Source organism: Pongo abelii, chromosome 4 (assembly GCF_028885655.2).
Source record: "Pongo abelii isolate AG06213 chromosome 4, NHGRI_mPonAbe1-v2.0_pri, whole genome shotgun sequence".
NCBI classification, from domain to species: Eukaryota; Metazoa; Chordata; class Mammalia; order Primates; family Hominidae; genus Pongo; species Pongo abelii.
In genome coordinates, this window is record NC_071989.2 from 130,987,691 (window position 1) to 131,012,071 (window position 24,381).

At 40.6% G+C, this 24,381-nt stretch overlaps 2 long non-coding RNA genes across 2 annotated transcripts in view; one reads left to right on the forward strand and one right to left on the reverse strand.

The window, feature by feature from the left end:
* The first annotated feature begins 1,698 nt into the window (after window positions 1-1,698).
* On the forward strand, window positions 1,699-21,478 carry LOC129059518 (uncharacterized). The gene is made up of 3 exons (XR_008525476.2): window positions 1,699-1,798; window positions 19,510-19,612; window positions 20,520-21,478. It is a non-coding gene; the product is annotated as an uncharacterized LOC129059518 (long non-coding RNA).
* The window catches only part of LOC112133452 (uncharacterized), a 29,969-nt gene continuing 13,708 nt past the window's right edge, over window positions 8,121-24,381 (reverse strand). Inside the window, exons 4-5 of the long non-coding RNA XR_008525474.2 lie at window positions 16,088-16,185; window positions 8,121-8,189 (exon numbers count right to left, since the gene is read on the reverse strand). This is a non-coding gene — a long non-coding RNA (uncharacterized LOC112133452). The remainder of the gene's footprint in view (window positions 8,190-16,087; window positions 16,186-24,381) is intronic.

Consider the following 24,381-nt stretch of genomic DNA (forward strand, 5'->3'; position numbering starts at 1 on the left):
TTTTAGTAAATCTGTTACTGTTCCAACTCCAATTTCCTTAACTTTATAAAAGTTTTTTGTTCTGTTTAGAGTTTAAGGTTTGTTTGTGAGGGTGCTAAAGAGGCCAGGGCAGGGAAAGAGGATAAAACTTGTTTTTGCTCTTCCTTTTAATCTATCTTTGCCATAGGAATATTTCAACAATCTTTTAAAGCATATGATACATGTTGGGAAAGTTGGAGAAAGTCACCGTATAAATATGAAGTGATAAGTATCATGAGGATAGAGCAGGGATTACAAAAGAAGACAAAGAAAGACTTTGATTTTTATAACTCTTTTAAATCCTCACATTTTAAAAGTACTTGTATTTGAGTTGAACGAAAGGACTCAGAGCCAATTTTAGAAGGTTGTTTAAAATGTTTATATCTTCTCAGGCTTTCCTGGATGGAAACATTAGCAATTAAAAAACTCCAAATTATTCATGGAGAAGAATAAAGTATTGTCTAAGGGATTGGAAAGCCTCAGAAGAAATCATCACAGAAGTTGTTTTATCAAATTCTTGCTACTAAAAGACTGTATTTTATCCCAAAATAGAATAGGGTTACCTAGCTATTCATGGCTCAGAAAAAACAAATCATCTTGTTGGTCAGCCTCAGATATAATTTGTAATTAAATATGGGAGTGAAGCAATAAGAAAAGTGATCAAGTTTCAGTGTCCATAACTGAAATAAAGTTAATTACATGACTGTTCAGAACATATAAAAATACCTTATTGTATATATAATGCTTTTGTTTGGGAAATTTGTTTTAATTTCTTTCTATACCTTCTACAACAAGGATGTCACAATGATTTCAAATAAAGAAGTTAAAAATCTGAACCCCTATGAAAATCAAAGCACAAGTTGTAAAATTCAAAATTATGTCAAACTGATCACTTGGGGCTATATAGAACGATAAAACCTGATTTAATTATACCAGGGTGCTCAATAAAGAACAGGTTTTTTAAAAGAACCTGTATTTTCTTACCAAAGGCCCCTGTTTCCTTACCCCACAGTGAGCTAGATTATGTGTGGCCATGAAGGACCGATGTCTCTATCTGTGCTCTCTCTGGGCTGAAGGGTGGAGGTGCCCAAAAAAACAAGTATTACTGCTGCTTTCTAACTTCTTGCACTTTCAGTGTGGCCCCTGGATCAGCAGCTACCATGCTACCTGGGAGTTGTTTTCTTTAAGAAATGCAGACTCAGACGGGCACGGTGGCTCACTCCTGTAATCCCAGCACTTTGGGAGGCCAAGGGGAGCAGATCATGAGATCAGGAATTGGAGACCAGCCTGGCCAACATGATGAAACCCCGTCTCTACTAAAAATACAAAACTTTGCCGGGCGTGGTGGTGCGTGCCTGTAATCCCAGCTACTCAGGAGGCTGAGGCAGGAGAATTGCTTGAACCTGGGAGGCAGAGGTTGCAGTGAGCTGAGATCATGTCACTGCACTGTGGCCTGGGTGACAGAGCAAGACTCTGTCTCAAAGAAAAAGAAAGAAAGAAAGAAAGAAAGAAAGAAAGAAAGAAAGAAAGAAAGAAAGAAAGAAAGAAAGAAATGCAGACTCTTAGCGCCTACTCAAAACCTACTGAATCAGAAACTATATTTTAACAAGATCTCCAGGTGACTCATATGCACACTATATTGTGAGAAGTATTGTTCTAGAACACACAAGAATGTTTCAGATTCCAATGCTCACCTTTCACTTCAAATCTCACCTATCTGATGTTTCCATCTGGTTTGCTGAGATGTTTCCTTCTTGGCTCCATGCCCTCCAGCCCTGAGGTAGGTGCTACCACTACATCTGACCTAGGCTTTCAGGATAATTAATCCTGGCTCAAATCCTAGAACCTAAGGTTGGGAGTCCCTTGAGGGCAGGGCACAAGTTGAAAGAATGTCTACATCCATTTCAGGACCTGCCACACAGCAGAGACTCAAGTACTTTTTGAAGAATTAATAAATGATAGATAAGAACATGGCCTTTGATATCAAACTGAGCTAAGTACAAAACCTAACTCTTCCACTTACTAGCTGCATAACCTTGAATAAATTACTTAATTTCACTGAACTTCACTAAAATGGGAATCATAATCCTATCTCAATGAATTCTACTGAGGATTGAAGAAAACTGAATGTACCTAGCATTATGTACATATTTCATTCTAAGGGGTCTGGGTTTTTTCATGTATTAATAAAATAGTACTGTTTTTCCATTTTTAACTGTTGTCTCCTTCCTGTTTAGTTTACTTAGGCTGCCATAACAAAATACCATAGACCACCAAAATTTTTACCTTGGACTTTCCAGCCTCCAAAATTGGGAGAAAATTAATTTGCTTAAGTCACGCAGGTTCGGTTTCTAGCTAGGGCTCTCTTCCTGGCTTGCAGTCAGCCTTCTTCTTGCCTTCTCCTCACATGGCAGACAGAGAGAGAGAGCTCTTTTCCTCCTCTTATAAAGACACCAAACCATTAGGATTAGGGCTCCACCTTCATGAACTTACCTACTCATAACTACCTCCTAAAGGCTCTGTATCCAAATACAGTCACATTGGGGCTTCAACATTTGAATTTTGAGGAGACACAATTCAGTCCGTAGTATCTCCAATACATAGCATTGCAGTGTTAACAGTTGTAACAAAAAACTTCTGTGTTAGACAGATTTACATTCCTTATAGCAATGCTATTATTTCTTTGGCCCTATAATGTCCTGATATTCCCTTTATTTAAGTTTTTCAGTTTCCTCGGCATTCTTTACCCATCTTAATATAGAGTCTATTTGGGTCTCTCCTCTAATAATTATTACCATTTTTTTTCTAGAAAACTGTTTATTCTTCTAGAAAACTGTTTTTTCTAGAAAACTGTTTTTATGCTTCTTAAAATCCTTAAACCTTTGATTAAGTCAATAAACTGCCAGAAATACAAGCGATACTTATAAGCATTTTCTTACAGTGCATCAAGATAAAAATAGGTTAAATATATGATTAGAAAAATTCTTTCTTTGTTTCTTTCTTTCTTTGGTTAAATATGTTATTAGAAAAATTCTTTCTTTCCTTCCTTTCTTTCTCTCTTTCTCTTTTTCTCTCTCTTTCTTTCTTTCTTTTCTTTCTTTCTTCCTTCCTTTCTTTCTTGCTTTTATTGAGATGGAGTTTTGCTCTTGTCTCTTGTTGCCCAGGCTGGAGTGCAATGGCGCGGTCTCATCTCACTGCAACCTCTGCCTCCTGGGTTCAAGCGATTCTCCTGCCTCAGCCTCCCAAGTAGCTGGAATTAGAGGCGTGCACCACCACGCCTGGCTAATTTTTGTATTTTTAGCAGAGATGGGGTTTCACCATGTTGGCCAGGCTGGTCTAGAACTCCTGACCTCAGGTGATCCACCCGCCTCAGCCTCTTAAAGTGCTGAGATTACAGGTGTGAGCCACTGCGCCCAGCAACTTACTTTCAAAAGGATTATGCAATCTAGCATCCTCTCCTTTACTTTCTGAATTCATTTCTGACTTTCCTTCTGCTTCCTTATTCCAGTGCAAAACTGCATAATTCTTTAAAAAGAGCCATTACCAGCTGGGCATGGTGGCTCACACCTGTAATCCCAGCACTTTGGGAGGCCAAGGTGGGCAGATCAAGAAGTCTGGAGTTCGAGACCAGCATGACCAACATGGTGAAACCCCATCTCTACTAAAAATACAAAAATTAGCTGGGAGTGGTGGTGGGTGCCTGTAATCCCAGCTACTCAGGAGGCTAAGACAGGAGAACTGCTTGAACCCAGGAGGCGGAGGTTGCAGTGAGCCGAGATCGCGCCACTGCACTCCAGCCTGGGTGACAGAATGAGATTCCGTCTCGAAAAAAAAAAAAAAAAAAAAGAGCCATTACCAACTGGGCACCGTGGCTCATGCCTGTAATCCCAGCACTGTGAGAGGCTGAAGTGGGTGGATCACTTCAGATCAGGAGATCAACCTGGCCAACATGGTGAAACCCCCATCTCTACTAAAAATACAAAAATTAGCTGGGCATCGTGGTGGGCACCTGTAATCCCAGCTACTTGGGAGGCTGAGGCAAGAAAATCGTTTGAACCCAGGAGGCGGAGGTTGCTGTGAGCTGAGATCAAGCCACTGCACCCTGGCCTGGGCGAGAGAGCAAGACTTTGTCTCAAAAAAAAAAAAAAGCCATTACCTATTTTCAATCCATGACTAACAACAATTATGAAGAATATGAACAGCCTTTCCCCCTAGTCCTTAAATGCTAATGTATTTTTTGACTGCTATGATCATTTGAAAACCATGCCCAGTTGAAGTCTTAAATATTTCCAAGAACCTTATAGAGATAGACAAAGCATTTAACTCAGAGAAGCACTTAATTAAAGGTGTTTATTATTCAATAAATATCTAGCTCATGCATTGTGTTTGGCAAGAATAGAAAGATGAGAAAAATACAGATTCTTCCCTCTGGGTGCTGGTTGGCTAGTGGGAAAGACATACATATGAACAAAAATAAAATATTTGTTCCTCATGAATGTATCTGTAAGATACAAATGACTGGCGGTATTTCAAATATACTTGGACTGGGGATATAAATTCACATTGGTGGCAGGAAAACTCCTCAGTAGTATTGTCTAGGTTTGCTACCTTCAATTCCTCTTCTCCCATTTTGTCTCAAATACACGCCAGGTAGGCTTTAATCCTCACAGCTCTACTGAAACAGGTCTTGTCAGGGTCACTGGGTCCCTAGGTAATCTCAGTGTGCCTGTGGTTTAAATTTCATTGTAACATCTCACAAGTGTGTTTCTCCACCCTGAATCTTTCCTCATCTGAACTCTAGACCATTCATTGGAGTGTAAAATAAATGTTTCAAAATTATATCTAAAACTAAATCTTCAATTTTCTTTCACAAATCTTCCTCCATGGCCATTCCTCCATCCTACTATTCACCTTGCTGCTCAGGCCAAAAATCAAGAATCATCCTTCATTCTTCTCTTTACCTTACATTCTTCAAAATTTTCATCAGCAAATTCTGTCAACTCTACCTTGGAATAATATTCCAAACCCAACACCTATCACCACCAATGCTCCCACTGCTCCAAACCATCACTATCTTTGCCTGAATCCTAAAATAGCCTCTCAACTGTTCCCTCAGCTTCCATTCTTTCCACTTTGCAGTTGATTCTCCACACAGTTGTCATAGGCATTCTGCTAAAATGGCAGCCAAATCGTTCACTTCTCTGCTCCAAAATCCTCTAATAGCTCCCCATCTTACTCACAGTAAAAGTCAATGCACTCAATGGCCAAAGATCTATGCAGTCTATAGTTGCCACCCCCACCCCCTGAACTCATCACCAGCTCCTCTCCCCACCCTGATTGTGATCTCACCTCACTGGCTTCCTTGCTATTCTTCAACCACACCAGGCATGCTTCTGCTTTAGGGCCTCTGCCTTTGCTGTTCTCTGCCAGATCTCTATCTGTATAGCTTGCTCCTTTAGATATGCACAGCTCACCTCCTTTAGATCTTTGTTCAGATATCACATTTTCAGACAGGACTTCTGTTTTAGACATGTTTCAATCAAAGAAGCAGAATTAGTTGAAGAGAGAAGGAGAGAGAGAAAATGAATTTGTTACATGGATTTGACTTAGTCAATTGTAGGAGCTCATTAACCAGACTCTGTAAGGCTGTTTTCTTTGCATTTCATGCTGGAGTTTGAAGTCTATAGATTAGAGAGTAGGAAGGAGAGATGGATATAAAGTTGAGGAGAGCCTGGTCAGTGGGCCGGAATCCAACAGGGCACGCTGGACCCCCTATCAGTTCTCATTGCCTCCAACCAGATGATGGGGCTGTCCTACATAAGAAGCCAGCTCCCTTCATCACAGAACTAAACACACACCTGGCCCAGGAGTCAGAGAAGCTGCAGGAGCATGCCAGGGAAGGTGAACAGTTGCAGGCCCAGCTTCTGTGCTATATTAATGAAGTGAGCCAGTAGAAGGGCCACAGCATTACCTGTCCTGACTTTCTAAACATAAAAAACAACGTGGTGGCTGTTTCACATCTTCCCTCCAAATATTGCACAAAAAAACACACAGGAGAGACATAATTCAGCCTAGTCAAGTTACACATTACAAAGCCACCGCCTCTTTTATGATTGCTCAGTCTAAAATTGCAGCCCTGCCTCCAGCATTCAGTATCCTTCTCTTCTGTGTTATTTCTTCTCCATGCCACTAACATTCCATATATTTTACTTATTTGTTTTATTTAGCATCAGTCTTGTCCTGCTTCAATGTGAGCTTCATGAGGATAGAGATTTTTTTTTTTCATGTTTATTCACTGCTCGGTGTCTCATGCCCAGAAAAGTGTCTAACACACAGTAAATATCTGTAAATATTTGTTAAATAGAAGAATAAATGAATTATGTAAGCATTTAGATGAAAAATTTTAATAGCCTGTAATTATGATTATTTGTCAATAAAACATTTACACACAGATTTTCTAAATGAAGCAAGTGAGCATTACAGATATAGGAAATAAATTCACAATCTATAAAATAATAAGGGAGGTAAAGAACTAATGGCCTATAATTATTTTCACTCCCTGTTCCTTGGAAACAGGGAACAAGTTTATAGACAATAGCAGAAGAGCAAAAAGGTTTTGTAAGATCTTTCATGTAATATATGGAATAGTGAAGATAATACTTTGTTAAATAAAAAGGGCTGCTTATCAACCAGACTTCTCACATTAAATAATTAGGCACTTAATAAATTTACTTGGCTGCTGCTTTTTTTTTTTTTTTTTTTTCCTTTTTTTGAGACAGGGTCTGTGTTCTCTCACCCAGGCTGGAGTAGAGTGGTGCAATCTCAGCTCACTGCAACCTCCACCTCCCAGGCTGAAGTCATGCTCCCACCTCAGCCTTCTGAGCAGCTGAGACCTTTGTAACAGCCAGCTTAAGGTGTAGCTGCAACCTTTGTAATAGCCAGCTTAAGGTGACCTCTCAGGGTAGTTAATCTGTCATCTCTGTGGAAGTGATCAGTTTTACTGTAATTACTGCAACGGGTCTTGAGTCTAACGAATCAAGAATCAGCCTGGAAGGCAAGAATCTTCCGCTAAGTCATGTGGGAGGTTGGGGGTAGGGTTGAAGGGTAAAACCGACCTCTGAAATATTCATTGGTCAGTTGGTATGCTGACCAGAAGGTGCCAACACAGTCCTCCTCATGGGAGACATAGGTGAGAGGCATGGGAATGGTGCACTGCACTCTCAGAGGAATAAAACTGTTCCTACAGTAACATGCCTTGTGGTGAAATACTATGGGATGTGAATTCCTAGACTGGGCTTCACAGTATGGCACAGGTCACTGGCAAACTCCTCCCTCAAAGAGGGCTTTGACCAGGGTCTCACAGGTTTATCTTTTTTGTTGTTGTTGTTTTGTTTTGTTTTGAGATAGAATCTTGCTCTGTCGCCCAGGCTGGAGTGCAGTGGCACAATCTCAGCTCACTGCAACCTCCACCTCCTGGGTTCAAGTAATTGTCCTGCCTCAGCCTCCTGAGTAGCTGGGATTACAGGTGTCTGCCACCATGCCCAGCTAATTTTTGTATTTTTAGTAGAGATGGGGTTTTACCATGCTGGCCAAGCTGATCTCAAACTCCTGACCTGGTGATCCACCCACCTTGGCCTCCCAAAGTCCTGGGATTACAGGCATGAGCCACTGTACCCAGCTGACAGGTTTATCTTATTATTACATTACTCTTGTAACCTTATAACTTTATATGTATGATTTATGTGTTCTCTTTAAATGTTGGTCAGTGATAGGTTTAAAGGAAGATCAATAAAGGAAGGAGAATGATGCCTAAGAACTTTGGAACTTAAGTTTTTAAATATCAACTTAAAGAAATCAGACAGGGCACCTAGGAACATATATCTTAAAGACCAATTTGCATTCTACATGCCTGTTATCAAATGGATACCTCCTTTACCTAGCAATATTGCTTTTACTCAACAGCCTAATAACCTGGAAAGTAGTAAAACTAAATGTGTACCTTATTGATAAGCCATCAAAAATATTATAGTATTTCACCTTTCTCATAAAATACATGCTAAAAACTGTATTAGGATATTAACATACAAGTTTACCTCTCTAGTGGGATGAGCTGTGAATCCAAAACAAGATGATTCCTTTGGTCTTTTCAAAAGTAGCATTCTAGCATAGAACTGCAGAAAAAAAAAAAAAAAATTATATATATATATGGCAGTTTTCATAAATCAGGATTTATCCTCGAGCCTTTCACACATGTCTTTAGTTCTCTTTCTAGGGTTTTAAAGTAGCATAATTTATTTATAATCCCTTAAAGATCTTAAAGAAAGAAAGAAACAGTATAACAGTATAACAGCATCAACATGCATTAAACAAAGCTCATTTTTTCATTCCTGGAAACATGATGAAAATTAAAATTACTATGAAATGATCATATTTTTCTCCCAGAAGTGGGGCAGTGTTTTATTTAGCTTTGAGTTCTCAAAGTTAAGGCTAGTGCCTGGCATATCATAAGTGTTTTATAAATGTTTTTAACCTGTGTTGTGCCATGAGGCCCAGTCCAGGAATTCATACTTTGTAGTATTTTACCACAGGGCATACTGCTGGAGGAACTGTTTTATTGCTCTGAGAGTTCAGTGTTCAGCCATTCCCATGCCTCCCACCTATGTCTCCCACGTAGAGGACTGTGTTGGCACCTTCTGGTTAACATACCAACTGACCAACACGGCATATGACTATATGGCATATACACGAAATATGTAGCTACATGCCTGTGTTGTTATTTAAAGGCACACTCTAATAATTATCAAATGACTGTAAATGTACTACACACATGGCTTACACCAAAATATTTGAGATGTCAGTAGCACATTGTACTGATTAGAATGCTTTCAGCTGCTAGGAACAGAAAGGTTTGTCTTACTTTGTTAAAACAATACGAAGAAACATTTTCACATGGTAAGAAGTCATGAGGTAGGGTGGGTTCAGGGCTGGTAAATTCAGCAGCCCAATGATATTTCCAAGGATGCTTTCTCATGTTTCTGCTCTGCCCCTTCAGTATATCAGTCTCATCCTCAGACTAACTCCCCAACCCTGCCAATGGATAATTCCAGGAATTAATAGAACATTCAGAGACAGAAGGGAAAGTCCGAGTTTCCTTTTACGATCACGGAAAATTTTCCCAGAATCAACCATTCACACATCCATCAAACTTCTCCACAAGTCTCATTGGCCAGAAGTGCGTCACATGCTTTTCCTGAACCAATCATTATCAATGGTGATAAGACTGCTATTGGTGGTTTAGAGCAATCAGGATTACCACATTCCCACACCTGCCAAGATGCAGAATATGTGGCCAGGCGGGAAAGAAGGACACCTGAACAAAATGAGGATTTTACAAAGATGGAGGAAGGGGAAATGGTCGTTGGGCAGGCATTCAATGCATCTACTACAGGAGTAAAAATATAGCTTTTTAAAATCTTTAATGATAATGAATATATTAGTCACAATTAAATTTTTAGCAATATTCTTTTCTGGCAGAATTTTATCTTTTTATTATATAAGGAGAGTTAGGGGTCAACATCTAGGCATGGATGGAAGCGAGACTGTGGAGATCAGCTCATTCTTTACAACATTAGCAGCAGGAGAAAATGAGAAGGCAAATAGGGGGTCAAAAAAGGGAGGCAGAAGGGCCTGTAGCACTTAGAGGAGAGTTTTCTGCCATCTGCAAGTGTGAGCCAGCTTTTGCTGGACAAAAGACTTGATCTGGGATGAACTGTTTGCCCAACCTGGTGAGCCTGCTGATTATTGGCTGTACATGTAACCTGGAAGCTTCTGGTTCTGTGAATTGAGCAAAAAATCTACCCATAACATTTGGAAGTACAAATGGGAAGTACAAGTGGTGTCTCCTCAGAGAATAATGGTAGGGGCAGAGATCTCAGAGCAACCCTGCTCTGAACTGACTTCCAGCGAACTGGAGTTGGTAAAATGGAATGTTGTCAAAAAGTCGGTCTCAAGAGTCTTGATCTCAATGGTGTCATATAAGGATATTATACTGTATGGTATTATCTCTTATGTTATACTGTGTTGTGTTGCGGGATTTTATATACTACATATCTACATTTGTATCTACACCCACACACACCTGTATGTGTAAGAAAAAGACAAGGAAAGAGGGAGTTTGGAATGCGTTACATGTCACTTGAGCAGTTTTGGCCAGAGGCAAGAGCTTCAGGGAACTCCTCTCGTGGTTCAGCTGTTCCAGCACATGGAGTGCTTCTGCAGTGCTCTGCAATCCTTCAGGAGCCCATTGTGCTCTCTCTCCCCAGCTCTTCTTTCTCGAGGTCTAAAGGGGCTTCCTTGGTGTGGCTGCGGGATCCCTGCTCTCCACATAGTCCTCCTCCCTCTGAGCAGTGTGGCCCATTTAGGGCTCCTGTAAGTTTCCTGTGAAGTCCTTGGCAAGCTACTTTTCCCTCAGGATGCTTTGTCCTGCCAGCCAAATCATGTCCCGTTGAGGTCATGGGAGATGGAGTCTTTTACACAAGACATTTGCAAATGAGGGCTCAAACTTGAATCTACAAGTTGGTGCTGGTGGCAAAAACTTGCAGGTGTCTGTTCCCATCTTCTAGCACTCCCCACCTCAGCGTCCATTCCACATCTTTCCGCTTGCAGAAACTCTCTGGTCTCCTTTGAGTTTCTGTCTTCTCTGGGGTTCAGTGGGAGCCACGACATGTGTGGACCCTGGAGCTAGGGGTGGCTGGGAGCCTCAGATCACCCTGGATGTTGCATAAAGGGTCAGGGTTCAATGGCACTGGCAGGAACCTCCAAAATATGTTTCAAATCCATCAGCTTCTCTCCACATCCTAGGGAAGGGTCCATCCTTTCTTCCTGGACCATTTGCTGGTGTCTCTTAACTAATCTTGCTATTGCTCCCACAATCTGCTCTTCATATTGTAGCCAGAGTGACAGCTCCACATGGCTGGGGAGTCCTCACAATCATGGCGGAAGGCAAAGAGGAGCAAGTCACATCTTATGTGGATGGCAGCAGGCAAAGAGAGGTTAGCAATATTCTTTTTTCTTTCTTTCTTTCTTTTTTTTTTTTTTTTTTTTTTTTTGAGACAAAGTCTCACTCTGTTGCTCAGGCTGGAGTGCAGTGGTGCGATCTCGGCTCGCTGCAACCTCCGCCTCTTGAGTTCAAGCGATTTCCCTGCCTCAGCCTCCCAAGTAGCTGGGATTACAGGCCCATGCCACCATGCCCAGCTAATTTTTGTATTTTTAGTAGAGACGGGGTTTCACCATATTGGTCAGGCTGGTCTCAAACTCCTGACCTCTGGTGATCCATTTGCCTTGGCCTCCCAAAGTGCTAGGATTACAGGCATCAGCCACTGTGCCCGGCCAGCAATATTCTTAATTGCCCCATGAGAATGTAGGAAGATGTTTCTGAAACAATTAAGATGTTGTTGTTTTCTAAAAATAATGTTTTAAAAATGCTTGTTCACTTTTTTCTCTTTTTGTATTGTCAGCAGAGGTCTTCATGATTATCTCACTCATGTTAGTTCATATTATTATGTACTCACAATATTTTGTTTTTCTTCACTGAAAAGCATTTTTTAATCCACACTTTTCTATGTACTTTGAATACAATTGTGAACAAAACAGACCAAAATTCCTGCACTTATGGGGTTTACATGGTGTTACTAGTAGGATGTGCCTCATATGAAAGACATTTTAATAATGGGTAATAATTTTAAAATATAAAACATCAATTTTTGATAGCCTGAAAGAACAACCCAGTTTCTTGAAAGTTATCCTGAAAAAAAAAAAATAGGTAAACATGGATGCAAAACTATTCATTAAGTAGCCACTCACCACAGTAGTCTATAACAGGGAAAAATTGAATACAGTCTAAATGTTCAAAAATCAGAGACCTAGCTAGGAGAGAAAATTGTGTATCTGTATAGATAATCATTAAAAATAATTATGCTAGGCCAGGCACGGTGGCTCATACCTGTAATTCTAAGTTTGGAAAGCAAAGGTGTAGGATCCCTTGAGCCCAGGAGTTCAAGACCAGCCTGGGCAACATAGTGAGATCTCATCTCTACAAAAAAAATTTTAAACATCAGCTGGGTGTTATGGCACACACCTGTAGTCCCGGCTACTCGGTGGATCACTTGAGCCTGGGAGGTCAAGGCTGCAGTGAGCAGTGATTGTGCCTCTGCACTCCAGCCTGGACAACAGAGCAAGAACCTGTTCCCCACCCCCCACAAAATTATGCTGTTTAGTTATTATTTAGAATATTGAATAGTCATTAAACATAATTATGTGAAATAATATTTATTTGTAAAAATGTTAATGATGTAATAATACTAAATTTAATAGTATGGAAACAAAGCAGCATGGAAACCCTCTAATGACTCCTTTTTTTTTTAATTGAGATGGAGTCTCGCTCTGTTGTCCAGGCTGGAGTGCAGTGGCGTGATCTCAGCTCACTGCAGCTTCCACCTCCAGGGTTCAAGCGATTCTCCTGCCTCAGCCTCCCGAGTAGCTGGGATCATAGGCGCATGCCACCACAGCCTGCTAATTTTTGTATTTTTAGTAGAGACGGGGGTTTGACCTTGTTGGCCAGGCTGGTCTCGAACTCCTGACCTCAAGTGATCCACCTGCTTCAGCCTCCCAAAGTGCTGGGATTACAGGCAGACGTGGGCCACCGTGCTGGCCTCTAGTAACTTTTTATCACATATGAATAACACCAAACTGTTTTGTTGTTGTTGTTTGTTTTTCAGACAGGGTCTCGCTCTGTCACCCAGGTTAGAATGCAGTGGCATGATCACAGCTCACTGCTTCCTCAACCTCCTGAACTCAAGAAATTCTCCCACCTTACCCTGAGTAGCTGGGACTACAGGCACACACCACCATGCCCAGTTATAATAATTTTATTTTTTGTAAAAGCTGGGTCTCACTATGTTGCCCAAGCTGGTCTCCAACTCCTGGGCTCAAGCAATCCTCCCATTTTGGCCTTCCAAAATGTTGGGATTATGAGCATAAGGCACTGCACACTAAACTATTAACAGTAATTTTTCCTAGATGTTATGATTTGGAGTGAGGTTTTTATCCCCTCTGTTGTCCAGAATTTTTTTTTTTTTTTTTTTTTCCGAGACAGAGTTTCGCTCTTGTTGCCCCGGCTGGAGTGCAATGGCATGATCTCGGCTCACCGCAAGCTCCGCCTCCCGGGTTCAAGCGATTCTCCTGCCTCAGCCTCCCGAGTAGCTGGGATTACAGGCATGTGCCACCATACCTGGCTAATATTTTTGTATTTTTTGTAGAGATGGGGCTTCTCCATGTTGATCAGCCTGGCCTCAAACTCCCAATATGAGGTGATCCACCCAACTTGGCCTCCCAAAGTGCTGGGATTACAGGTGTGAGCCGCCACGCCCAGCACGTTTTCCATATTTTTATTTTCAAACATGTATTGACATGATAAATTAAAAGGGAGCAAATTAAAGTCATCAATGCTGACCTGAAAGTCTCATTATAATAGCATCAACCATTTATTTAGTGTTTTCCATGTGCCAGTCAATGCACTGAGCACTTAACATTTGTTAGCTCACTTAATCCTTTCAACATCCTTATAGGTTGGGCAAGCCATGTTCTCCATTTTCTCCTCAGGCTGTAAATGATAAATTTAACCATTTATTATATTAAATATCTTGCCCAAGATAACACTAGGAAGTGGTTCACCCTGAATTCAATCCAAAGTAGCCTGACTCAGAGTCTGTTCTTTTTTTTTTTTTTTTTTTGAGACAGAATCTCACTCTCTTGCCCAGGCTGGAGTGCAATGGCGCGATCTCGGCTCACTGCAAGCTCCGCCTCCCGGGTTCACGCCATTCTCCTGCCTCAGCCTCCCAAGTAGCTGGGACTACAGGTGCCCGCCACCATGCCTGGCCAATTTTTTTTGTATTTTTAGTAGAGACGGGGTTTCACCGTGTTAGCCAGGATGGTCTTGATCTCCTGACCTCATGATCTGCTCCCCTTGGCCTCCCAAAGTGCTGGGATTACAGGCGTGAGCCACCGCACCCAGCCAGAGTCTGGTTTCTTAATGGTTGATGCTTTTCTGCCTACAAATACAGACTGTTAAAAGCAGGTTGAATATGGCAGAAAATCAATGAATTAGATCACAAAACTTAGGGAAAAATATAAAGAGATAAGCAGAACTGTATCAAGAAAGCAAAATGACTAGAAGCTTCTCCAACGTAAAATAAAATGATCTTTTTAAAAAACCTAAAAGCTGCTTCATAAACATTTATTGGATTAATAAATATGTAAAACACTACTGGTTTGGCTAAAAATTATTTAAAGAATAACTTTCGACTTTTCAGTTCATTAATCAATTGTGGAAAAATCCTGTCCATTGCTTCTTTTATTTCCTCCTTCCTTTCTGTTGCTGAGGTTAACTCTTTAATAACCAGAGATAAAACAAATGTGTATTACCTGCTAATTGACTACTATTCTACTGAGAATGATTTTATGGTGAAAAGGTTAAGACTATTCTAATAGAAAACAGTCTTTTTCTAAGTTTTTGTTTTTGTTTTTTTGTTTTTTGTTTTTGTAGTTTTCACCCAGTGCAAGAAATCATCAAAAGACAAATGGGATATACACTAATAAACAAAACAAAACAAACATGATCTCTCTACTAACACAATTTATAGTCACCTAGTTGGAAAGAAAGATCATAGCTCATGATTAGAGAGAGCTGTTAGAGAATTGTATGAGACACCTCCTGTGCGCTACTTCTTAGCCTCTTTTCCTCGATTCTTAATCCTGTCACAGCTTTGGTGACCAGTAGCAAGTTCTACCACCTTCATGCTCAGCCTGTCAGCAACAGCACCTCACCTCAGCCTGTTTTAAGTACCTCTTACTCCCTATCCCGGGGTCTCTCTGACACTGTCCCAGAGGACATTCACAGAACTCACTTAGCACTCACACGAATACAACTGCACATGTGTGAGTCTTCTGCTCCCCAGGGGAGTTGCCCTCTAGAGACTGCAACATCCACCCCCTCTTGCCCTCTGGCTAATTGTGTTCACCCAGTGAGAGGCAATGGCAGGAGATCAGCGAGCAAAAAAAAAGGTGGATCATTTCTTCTTTCATTCCTGTCCTGTTCCAGCAGAAAGTTCCCATGGTGACTCTGTCGCTTTATAACTACAGCTCCTGTGGGCAATCCCTCTTGCTTGCGTCAGCACGTCAGCATGTAACAGGCCATTTCCTCCCCTGGTCCCTTCAGGCGGGGCAGTGATAACATTCCACTGTTGCTAGTCCCTGGATGCCTCAGCAATCCTTGCTGGTTCCCTTAGCCCTACCTACACCTCTGTAAATAGCTCTCTTACTAAATTATCTTCAAAATCTCAGCTTAGCATTCCTTCTGTTACAATTACAGACAGTCTTTTAAGAGCTAATAAGCTACCTCCTTTGTAAGAAAAGTACAGGCAAAAAGAATACAAGTAATAAATTAGCATAGTTTAATCAATGAACTCTATGCTAGAAAGCTGAAAGAAAGAAATCAGGTTGAAGAAAGTATATCATAAGAAAAAGATATTGGGGCCGGGCACGGTGGCTCATGCCTGTAATCCCAGCACTTTGGGAGGCCAAGGTGGGTGGATCACCTGTGGTCAGGAGTTCGAGGCCACCCTGGCCAACATGGTGAAACCCTGTCTCTACTAAAAATTTCAAAAATTAGCTGGGTGTGGTGGCGGGAGACTGTAATCCCAGCCACTTGGGAGGCTGAGGCAGGAAAAATGCTTGAACCCAGGAGGCGGAGGATGCAGTGAGCCAAGATTGTGCCACTGCACGCCAGCTTGGGTGACAGAGCATGATTCTGTTTCAAAAATAAAAAAAAAGAAAGAAAGAAAAAGATATTGGTTGGGCCGGGCATGGTGGTGCATGCCTGTAATCCCAACACTTTGGGCGGCCAAGGGGATAGGATCTCTTCAGCTCAGGAGTTTAAGACCAAGCTGGACAACATGGTGAAACCCTGTCTCTATAAAAAATACAAAAATTAGTCAAGCATGGTTGCACGTACCTGTAGTCCCAGCTACTTGGGAGGCTGAGGTGGGAGGATTGCTTGAGCTTGGGAGGTCGAGGCTGCAGTGAACGGAAATTGTGCCACTGTACTTCAGCCTAGGGAAGAGAGTGAGACTCTGTCAGGGAGAAAGAAAGAAAAGAAAAGAAGAGAGGAAGGAAGGAGAGAAAGAGGGGAAGAAGGGAAGAAGGGAAGGAAGGAAGGAAGGATGGAAGGAAGGAAAGAAAGAAAGAAAGAAAGAAAGAAAGAAAGAAAAAATTGAGCTTATAAATACAAGTCAAAAGTTTGATAGGGAAATGAGATAAAGATCATTCTTATTTCTAAAGCTGAAGATACAATTACAAGGCTAGTCAAAAGAAATCTAAATACAAGAACTGGACTTGTATTTAGTGTTTTTGATGTTTAACCAAATTAACTGTTATTGTATCCACATAAACAGTTCCTAAACATGTTCCTGGGAAGAGATACAGTGAACTAGCAATATTATTCATTCTAACAATATGTTGTCAGCAATTCACATGTTTGAAATGGTCATAAACAATGACTTCAAGTCTAAACACTATTAGCACAGGTCACTTGATTTACGAACACTATGATAAATAAATGAGCTTTTAGTAAATACTAACAATAGGCCAGGCCCTGTGCTGATGTGTTCATGTATATCATCTCCATTTATTTTCTTTAAAACTGTGCTGGAATGTGCAGTTGTCAACTTATTGGACATTCTCTTTCACAGAATCACCTTCTCTGTATTGTTACAAATTAGGGTTGGGCAAAGAGCTTGTTTAAGATTTGGAAGGCAGAGCAAGCAACAACAGTGACTCTTGGGAGATCGTCAGACACAATAAGAAACAGATGCAGAGGTGCCCAGCAGGTCCCAACTTGTCTTCTCTGTCCCCTGACCAGCTGTGGCCCCAGGCTCACCATGCGATGCTTGCCTGTGGACTAACACAGCCTATATCTTGGATAAGAAAATATTTTCTCCTGTACCACCTTACTCAAGAATCAAATCCTCCAGAGGTAGGGGGTGGGAATCCAGTCAGTCTAGCTTGGCTTACTTGCCTTCCCATGAGGACAAGCACTTTGATATACAAGGGATTGCATATTGAGAAATAGGTAACTCCTGGGAAAGGAAATTAAGGCTAGAGAAAAGGGAATGGATGCTAAGGGGCCAAAAATAACAAGAATATCAAGTGTCCAGCCTATGCATTTACCCACTATGTTCTGTGTCACTGACTAGCTAATAATAATAGACAAAATTTATTCAGTATCTTCTCTGTGCCAGTAACTCAGAATTTATATGTACTATCATATTTAATCCACACAATAATCATGGGAGGTAGGTACTTTTCTTTCTCTATTTTCTCCTGTAAACTGTAACTGACCAGAGATGGATCTAGTTAGAGGTTTGACTCTAATATCAGAACTACTAGATTTTCAACACCAATTTTGCTAATTTAGGGGGAACTTTGCTGGAATTTTTATGAATCCATCAAGCAATAATCCCAGTACTGCTAATTTATATTGTAGTGACTAACTGTATAGCATAAATCTCATCCTTCATTACATAGGAGGGTTCTAAGCTGTACAAGATATTTTATTTTATATTATTTGTTAAAGTTAAAATTTAAAAACCTACTTTTTCCTTAAGCTTTTAATTATAATTCATAAATTCTATATTCTATTTAGTGAATTTTAACACTCACTTTTAAGGGAGCTTTTATATGTTAGTTAATCTAATGCTGTAAAATATTTTTAAACTGAACTTAAAAGTATATTACTTTTTTTAACTTTTAGTATTACAATTGACTCAAAAATCTCTATATCAAGTAATTATTTTTTAACAGTTTCGTTGAGATATGACTCACATGCCATACAATTCATCCATTTAAAGTATAAAATTAAGGTGTGCAACTCAAAGTACATAATTAAGTGACTTTACTATATTTCTAGAGATATGTAACCATTATTGCAATCAATTTTAGGACATTTTCATCACCTCACAAAGAAATTCCTCACTGCTTAGTCAAGTGATTCTTATAACTCAGCTGAGTTAAATTTATAGATAAGGTTAATCTTAAATTCTCTTAATTGTGCTAATACTCCATGAACTTAGTAAGATTTTAACTTAAAATCACAATTATAAAACCATTACCCAATTACTCATTTTATTTATTTATTTATTTATTTTAAGATGGAGTCTCGCTCTGTCACCCAGGCTGGAGTGCAGTGGGGTGATCTTGGCTCACTGCAATGTCCACCTCCCAGGTTCAAGCAATTCTCCTGCCTCAGCCTCTTGAGTAGCTGGGATTACAGGCGCATGCCACCATGCTCGGCTAATATTTGTATTTTTAGTAGAGACAGGGTTTCACCATGTTGATCAGGCTGGTCTCGAACTCCTTACCTCATGATCTGCCTGCCTCGGCCTCCCAAAGTGCTGGGATTACAGGTGTGAGCCACCGTGCCTGGCTACTCATTTTATTTATTTTATTATTATTATTAATATTATTATTATTATTATTATTATTATTATTTTGAGACGGAGTTTCACTCTTGTTGCCCAGGCTGGAGTGCAATGGCACAATCTCGGCTCACTACAACCTCCACCTCCCGAGTTCAAGCAATTCTCCTGCCTCAGCCTCCCTAGTAGCTGGGATTACAGGCATGCGCCACCACGCCCATCTAATTTTGTATTTTTAGTAGAGACAGGGTTTCTCCATGTTGGTCAAGCTGGTCTTGAACTCCCTACCTCAGGTGATCTGCCTGCCTCGGCCTCCCAAAGTGCTGGGATTACAGGTGTGTGCCACCGCGCCCGGTCCGGCTACTCATTTTAAATTGGAATCATGGGCCCCTTCTAATAGGCCAAAATACCTAAGACATTATAAACATCTAAGTATAGACTATTCCTTGACAAAAGAATTTAATAACATGGTTTTGATTTACTTCATCATTTTTACATTTAATTCCAAATCTTCCCTGAGCTAAAAATACACCTGCCCACTAAAGAAAAATTATGTCAAACAAACATAATTTGAGATTAGCTTTCTAGAGCAAGTTTGGGGAAATATTTTCTTCGCTAGATGAAAATGCATACCAATAAGATATTTTGGCCAGGGTTTGAGATCTAGAACTAGAAACACACTCAGAACAACTTATCTCATAATGGTGAGTGACAAGTCACGCCCAATTTGATAGACACTATATCAAGAGAAGTGGCCGTTGGTGGCTTAGCGGTAGCTGAAGGAAGGGAGTTTGGAATAACCTAGAAGACAGAGAGGCCCAAGTCATATGGTGGCAGGCAGAGCCCAGAACCTTGTACAAAAAGAAATTTTATATGATGAAAGAAGCTGAGGAATTTTCGGACAGGAATGTGTAACATTTTGTGTTGTAATTACTCTGTATTGTTGTCATCCATCCTTCAGCAGAAGTATAATATAGTTTTGTTTGAAACATAAGAGGACAACTGGATAGCCAAGAGTGATGTACGGAAGCATCAGCAATGTAAGCATTGATGCAGGCAGCAATGTAAGTTGATGCAGTTGCAGAGAGCAATCCCCTTTCCAAAATATCCTTGGTTTATTAGAGAGGGCTCTGACTGCTGTGAGTGGGATGGAGGCTTGGGCCAAGTTATTTGGCTATTATAGGAAAGGGTGAAGGATGAAGGACTTCAGAACCCCCAGGCAGCAGAGACTTGAGTTAAAGGAGAATGTAACCACATGCTTCTTAAGGAAAGTTTATTCCTTAAAAGTAAATGAAATAGAAAAAAAATATGGAGAAGAGATGATGGCTTATTTCCTATCATTGTTTCTAAGAAGTCATTGAGTATCGAATTTATGCTGAGTTATAGAATTCTACACAGTTACATTCAGCTACTCAGCAGCTCAGCAACCAAAGAAAAGAATTTCTACGTTCTCCTTTTTTACCAATGCTGATGAAAGAAGGTTTCAGCCCCTCATGTCATGAGGGAGGAAATGAATCATTGGGCTGCTCCAGCACCTACTTACTTCCCTTGAATTGCATCAACAGCCCCAAGAATTTTGAATTTGGGTCTTTGTAATTAAATGGAATGTTCTGTCAGTTTTTCATAAGAATTGTTTATCTTCATAACCCTCTGATTTGGCTTTGTATAAAGACTTTTAAACAGTGTTTCATGTGGGGCTGTGCTTATGTAGCCCCAAACATCTGGTCTGTTTGGTGAAGTCAGTCAAATCACTGGCTGAAAATAATAGAAACAGATAAACTGGCTACTTATCATCATGAAGACTCAAAAATTGGGCCTTATTTCCCACTTTTAATAAAGATACTTCTAATATTAATTACATAAATAGCCCTTTGTATGTAAACCAGGCTATTTGGGTTTGGCACCTTGAGCCCCTAAGTATAAAACAGATTTTTGAGAAGCAATGTCACTTTTATTTTCCTCTCTGCCTAGGTGTTTTGTTAGTAAAGGGATACAAAGGAAAAAGAGCGAGCTGTGCTTCGTGACACTGTGCCCTAGCTTCTGGGAGCTCTTTCACTCGAACCACCATGGTTATCCTGGCCATGCCTAGCATTTGTCCTACCTAGAAAGCCGCCAACTCCCCCACAGAGAAGTCTGTGAATGCCTAGTGAGAGAAGTTGAAAAAATGTGTATCGCGGTTAGTAACTCTTCACACAACCTCGGTAAGCCATTAAATTTACCACAAATTAAATTTTGGTGGCATTTTATCCCTAGCTCTGCAGAACGATTCCTGCAGTTAACAGACTTGACAGTCTACTGAATATCTGTGTGGCTTCTCAACTGCTTTGGGGATAGGAGGTGTAGATGGACAATTACATTAATTTCTGCCTGGGAAAGAAGAAATATTCATGCAAGATTGAGCAGAACTATCATAATGAGTTTGCTTTGTTCTTTTGCCGAGGAACACAGCATCCTCTGCATTGCCCTTCTTCATATGAAAAAGCGTTTCTCAACAGATTGGAGAAGTTCTTTTGGGCCTCGGTATAGGCCATGTCAGCTGCACAGTGAAAACCAAGAATGTGGCATTCCTTGCAAAGAAAGGAGATTCATTTTGAAATTGCTTCTCAACTTTCACGTAAATTATGCCCAATATTTTAACACAATGACAATATGATCAGCTTTCTACTTCAGAATGTGTTGAGTTTTTTCCCTATCTTTATGCAATCGTGAAGTACATATGAAACCAAGTGGGTAAATATAGTGTTATGGGCTGAGTTATATTCTTCCAAAAGTTCATGTGTTGAAGTCCTAACCCCAGTTCCTCACAATGTGACATTATTTGGAGATAGGATCTTTACAGAGGTAATAAAGTTAAAATGAGCTAATTAGGGTGGCTCTTAATTCAACATGACTGGTTTCCTTATAAAAAGGGAAAATTTGGGCAGAGCACAGTGGCATATGCCTGTAATCCTAGCACTTTGGGAAGCAGAGGTGGGAGAATGACTTGAGCCCAGGAGTTTGAGATCAGCCTAGGTAACATAGCAAGACCTCGTCTCTACTAAAAAAAAAAAAAAAAATTAGCCAGGTGTGGTCGCACACACCTATAGTCCCAGCTACTCAGGAGGCTGAGGAGTTAGAGGTTGCAGTGCACTATGATCATGCCACTACACTCCAGCCAGGATGACACAGCAAGACCCTGTGTCAAAAAAAAAAATTTATTAGCCAGGCATGGTGGCTCACGCCTGTGGCCCCAGCTACTTGAGAGGCTGAGGAACGAGAATCACTTGAACGAGGGAGGAGGAGGTTGCAGTGAGCCGAGATAGTGCCACTGCACTCCAGCCTGGGTGACAGAGTAAGACTCTGTCAAAAAAAAAAAAAAAAAAAAAAAAAGGCCGAGTGCGGTGGCTCACGTCTGTAATCCCAGCACTTTGGGAGGCTGAGGAGGGTGGATCACGAGGTCAAGAGATTGAGACCATCCTGGCCAAAATGGTGAAACCCTGTCTCTACTAAAAATACAAAAAAAATTAGCTGGGTGTGGTGGTGCGTGCTGTAGTCCCAGCTACTCGGGAGAGGCAGGGGAATCACTTGAACCTGGGAGGCGGAGGTTGCAGTGAGTCAAGATTGCGCCACTTCACTCCAACCTGGTGACAGAACGAGACTCTGTCTCAAAAAAAAAAAAAAATTAAATATTTTAAAAATAAAATTATGTCATCAACATATTCATTATAAAATTCTGATTAAGCAATCTCATCAGTCATAGCTGTTCTTCTGGACTCTAATTACAGACCTTAATGAGGCGGTGACATTATTAGAAATGTAAAATTTTCTGGATCGGGCGCAGTGGCTCACGCCTGTAATCCCAGCACGCCTGTAATTCCTGGGGAGGCCGAGGTGGGCAGATCACGAGGTCAGGAGATCCAGACCATCCTGGCTAACACAGTGAAACCCCGTCTCTACTAAATACACAAAAAATCAGCCGGATGTGGTGGCGGGCACCTGTAGTCCCAGCTACTCAGGTGGCTGAGGCAGAAGAATGGCACGAACCCGGGAGGGGGACCTTGCAGTGAGCTGAGATGGCACCACTGCACTCCAGCCTGGGCGACAGAGTGAGACTCCGTCTCAAAAAAAAAAAAAAAAAAAAAGAAATGTAACATTTTCTGGATATCAGCAAATACCACAGAAAGGTTGTCCCTCTTCTTTGGCCTTGTAACTTGACCTTCAAGCTCTATAAATTCATATTCTTGAAACCTCTGGGCCTTGTGACTCTTAGATTACTACATATTAACTTCCTTTTGCCTGCTTATCTAGTATCTTTTACTGCTAACACGAATTTATGTTCATCTTTTCTCTCTGTCACCCTTAAGTCCTTTGCTGGCTAATCCTTCCACCCCCACCATCATCGCTTTTTCCAAAATGTCTCTGGAGAAGCCTTTAGCTCATTAAGGGGACTTTCCAGCACTTTCAACATTGTTATACTTCTGTTTAAGTTTTCACATATCATAAATTTCATATTGTAAATTCTTTGAGGGCAAGAACCACATATTTTATGTATTGGTTTATCCTAAACACCCACTGTGAGGTAGGTAGCCTTTTCCACTTAATTGATTACATCTGTATCATTTTAAATTAGTGGTATGTAATTATTGTCATTTATGATGCTTTCCACATTTCTATAGATCAAATACACACCTTTTGTTAAGAAATAAACACATTTACTTACAGAGTAGTATTCATAAACATAGAAACTGATTTTGCTTTTTGCTTGAATATCTGTTGGTTGATTTTTATCTTTTATTGCTACATTTGACAAACCTAATGTCATTAAAGAATTACGTTATCATTTAAGACCTTTAACCATGTGACTGCTTGTCTCACATGTTTACACTTGAAACTATTCACTATGCAGTAAATAAGCAAGTAATGTAGATATTATCTATAGAAAGAATTCACCTGGGATACAGGATGTTACAAAAACAGAGGGTGAGGACATTTTATTGCTGTAGACTTTCCTCATTCAGCTGGAAATTTGCCCTTTTCATTTAACATTAACTTGAATAGACTGAATTTTGCATAAATACAGACATTTTAATCTTCATCTCTGATGCAACTCAAGAACATACATGACTGTCGTGTCCCATACATCACTGCACTGTTCACAATCTTTCTGGATAGATCTCCTGGTCATGGTGATGCAGTGGCTTCTATTTGCTGTGTGATGCTTCACTGTTCTGATGTGTCTTGTGTCTTTGCTCTTTGTGAGTTTGCATCTCTACATTTATGCTCCTGAAGATATTTCCTAATGGGCATTTGACCTGAAATTTAGGTACAGCCTCCTGATCCCTTTAGCAAAATGTCCTGGGGTGATGTGGGAGTGGTTGGAGAGATTTCAAGGCAGATAGGTAATTGGAAATCTAATGAAAGAGTAGTGAGTAGGAGGGCCTGATCTAGGATCAGATAAGAGGTATAGTTTCAGGGATTTGCCCTGGAGATAGTGGAAGGTCCTACAGAGCAGAGAAAGTAGGTGGGGAAAAAAAAAAAAAACCAACTACGTGGAAGAGATAAATCAGAGCCCAGTTCTCTGGAAATGGCTGCAGGAATGACACAGAAAACTGGCTAGTGGGGATGAAGGTGAGTTTCTCTTTTTAGGAAAGGTGAAGGAGAACACAGGTACCCTAGAGTCCTGGGCATTAAGGAGGCCAAGCAATCCTGCCATCTCCTCAGACGTGTTATGGGGCCCAACAACATGGCTGCCAGCCAAGAGCACAGCCAGAATGCTCAAAGCTTCAAATCTCGATTAAGTAGCAATTGCAGCAATATTTCAAATTCCTTATTAGCAGGGAGAAATCTAATGCCT